The sequence below is a fragment of the Geotrypetes seraphini genome, chromosome 9 (genome assembly GCF_902459505.1).
Source record: "Geotrypetes seraphini chromosome 9, aGeoSer1.1, whole genome shotgun sequence".
Lineage (NCBI taxonomy): Eukaryota > Metazoa > Chordata > Amphibia > Gymnophiona > Dermophiidae > Geotrypetes > Geotrypetes seraphini.
In genome coordinates this window covers 39,315,378-39,318,588 of record NC_047092.1, presented here as the reverse complement: position 1 = coordinate 39,318,588, position 3,211 = coordinate 39,315,378, and the positions used below count along the sequence as shown (strand labels likewise).

At 38.0% G+C, this 3,211-nt stretch overlaps 1 pseudogene; it reads left to right on the top strand.

Moving 5' to 3' along the window:
* Positions 1 to 2,879: 2,879 nt before the first annotated feature.
* LOC117367312 lies at positions 2,880 to 2,980 on the top strand (annotated as a pseudogene).
* The last annotated feature ends 231 nt before the right edge of the window (positions 2,981 to 3,211 follow it).

Genomic DNA, 3,211 nt, shown 5'->3' with positions numbered 1-3,211 from the left:
GAATTTTGGTTATTATTTCATTTTAGTTGAGCACATGGGTGATATCCAGTGATGATGTGCAGGTGGTGGCTTTGTGCCCCTACCTTAGAGTGTTAAGCGTTGAAGGTTTTCCTCCCCTCGCTGATCCCTCACACTGAGGATATCCCGTTCACTTATTATTATTATTGTTTTTTGACTCTGTCTCATTTACATCTAGTGCTTACCTAGAGGGTGCATTCACCTCGCTCTCCCAGCACGGCCCTAATACCACTCTTAGAACCTATTGACTATACTGCCTGTTTGTTGCCTCTTGTTAAGTTCCTTTGGCAGTTTTTGTTTTGGAGCCTTTGTTTGTGTTCTTGTAAATATGATGACATCAATTTTAGCGTATACCCTGCCCCCCTCACTGACTTAGCGTATACCATGCCCCCCTCACTGTAAGAAGTTGCAGGAGTGGAGAAGGAACCTATCCTAGATCCTCTCTCAATGGTCTGGAAATGAAAGAATACAGTATATTCCTCACTTATGTTTCTAGTAAATGGGTTCTGAAATGCAGTGGACTAAATACATTTCACACTCATTCGTGGGAAAATTAAATGGGGCCCTTCACTCTAAAAGGACTTTGTTTAATGACGCACATCAAGTACACCTCGTGTCAAGCATTAAAAGAAACCCAGTTCTGTATAACAGAGTTATTAATTATGGGCTAAGGTGTAGATTTGATGGAGGAAATGCTATAATTTAGAGCTGACAGCAAGAGATCTGTTTGGGGAGAAAAGCATAATCATAATTTTGATAGAGTTTGCATTTTTGTTTGTTCATTTTTGTTTTTTTGCATCAGTTTTGAAAGTGAAAGAATATACCCCCCCCCTCTCTTTTACAAGACCGTAGCACGATTTTTAGCGCCAGCTATGGCGGTAACAACTCTGATGCTCATAGGAATTTCTATGAGCGTCAGAGCTGTTACTGCCATGGCCGGTGCTAAAAACTGCTATGGTTTTGTAAAAGGGGGGATAATACTTTCTGTCTGAAAATTACTACAGGGTATTGATATTAATCACAGAATGCACACATCGAATACTTTCTCTGGACAGCCTAATGTGAGTATATCTCATATGAATTAAATTATATACTGTATAGATTAACTCATTCCTTTCAATATGGATATATTTAGTATGGAGAAAATAAGGACAAAAGGCTCCTCTTAGTTTTCTGGTCAAGGACTTAAAATAGCATTGCCTCTTCTCGCATTTAAATCTGGGAAAGTGCTAGTGGAAGTGCAGGGAGTCCCTTCCCTTGGTTGAGAACTCAAACCTTTGATGGTCCATTGGGGCTTAAAGTGACATTTTATCAGTGCAGATTTTTCGGTACTGTAACTAAAGCATGCGGGACAAAAATGCACCAATAATTGCGTGCTGACAATCATGTGCAAGACTTATGCGTGCAGTGTTAAAACAGTTCCTGTTAGCTCTCTGAAGGGGTGGGGTGGGGAACCCCCCAGCAAACTTACAAGTGTTCACGCTTCTGTTGGGGGGGTGGGGGAGGGAACCCCCATTACAGTGGAAACTGCCATTTTCCTTTTTTGGGGGTATTCAGCAGTTTTCTTTGTAATGTGGGGGGTTCCCAACGGGAGTGCTAACACTTGTAAGTTTAATGGGAGGGTTCCCCCCCACCCCTCTCAGAGCATTAACAGGAAGTGTTTTAAAGCGGAGTGCATAAGTCCTGCGCGTGATTGTCGGCGCATTTTTGTCCATCGCAGTTTTGACGTGTCACTGATTTTTCAGCACCATATAGAATTTTGGTCTTAACCCTTGACTGCCTCAGATAGAAACTCAAATTGTGAGACATTCTGACAGCTTTCAGGCTAGTTGGTGGTATATAAGAAATTGCAGAAATAATTTTTTAAAAGTATGCTTTAGATTTCTTTTTTTGTTGTTTATATCTTTATTGATTTTTTAACTTTAATAGTGCAATACAAATTATAAGTCTTACAAACTACATGAAATCACACTATTAACTATACAATTGATATACTAAACAATCATTTCATCCCCTTCTTGTCTTAATTAATAAAGCAATAATACATATGATATGAATTCACTTATAATGAAATAATTTATCTCCTTAAAATACATTTTCCCTCCCCCCACCCTCCCCCCCTCCCTGGATGTGCATGGACTCTAATGAAAAAAGAAAGAAAAACATAACCTTATAAAATAAGCATAAAATTATAATGCAATAAAATTAGTCAATGGACTCCATACATCATTAAAGGACTTATTGTTATTTCTTGACAAAGACTATCAAAAACCAAACCATCTCTGGTATATTATACACTGTCAAATCCATTTTCAGAAAAAAAGGTCACTGAATAGGAAACATATTTGTTTATTTTAAACATTTATATTCCACTTTTAGCCAAAGCGGCTCACAATTAACATAGACAATCTTAGAGTACACAAAAAATCTTAAAAACTACGGTCACAGACAAGAGCAAAAAGGAGACAGAGGTCTAAATGTAAACATTATATCATACTCATTCTAATAAATGATTAGATATTCAATATAAAATAAGGTACAGCCTGGGGTACTGAATGCTCTGACGGTACTCATAGGACTTCTATGAGTGTTGGAGCAGCGTTGGAGCATTTAGCACTCCTGGCTGCGGTAGACACCTATACCGTGGCTTAGTAAAAGGGTGGATAGTCAAGTAATTTTACCAATTGCCTATCCAGCAGAACTAACTGGTTCCAAAAATTGCCATAAATCTAGACATAAATTGCTCAACTAGAGTTAGGCCAGTTACGTTTTTTATCCGGTCGAGATTAACCAAGCAACTCAACAGGCTACAGCTGAAAAGTATTGCCAACTGGCTTAATTAATTCTCCATCCTAGCTACACCTTGCATGGGCAACACATATACTAAATTGGAACGATACAGAGAGGATTAACTTGGCCTCTGCACAAGGATAACTTATTTTTTAAATAGTTAAATTCATATGACCTATATATTGGGCCTGTTAAACTTGATCACTCAGAGGTAGGTGACATTTAAAAAAAAAACTTAGCTCATTCTACTGTTTGAAAATTGATCGCTTTGTTTTTGTCTTGTGAAGAACTGTTTAGCTAACCTTGACATTATTTTACAGATCTTCCCAGAAAAGTACAGCTATTCCTGCTTTCAACAGTTATATGATCGTACAATATTTCCTAGTTGAAAACTCTTTTGTGC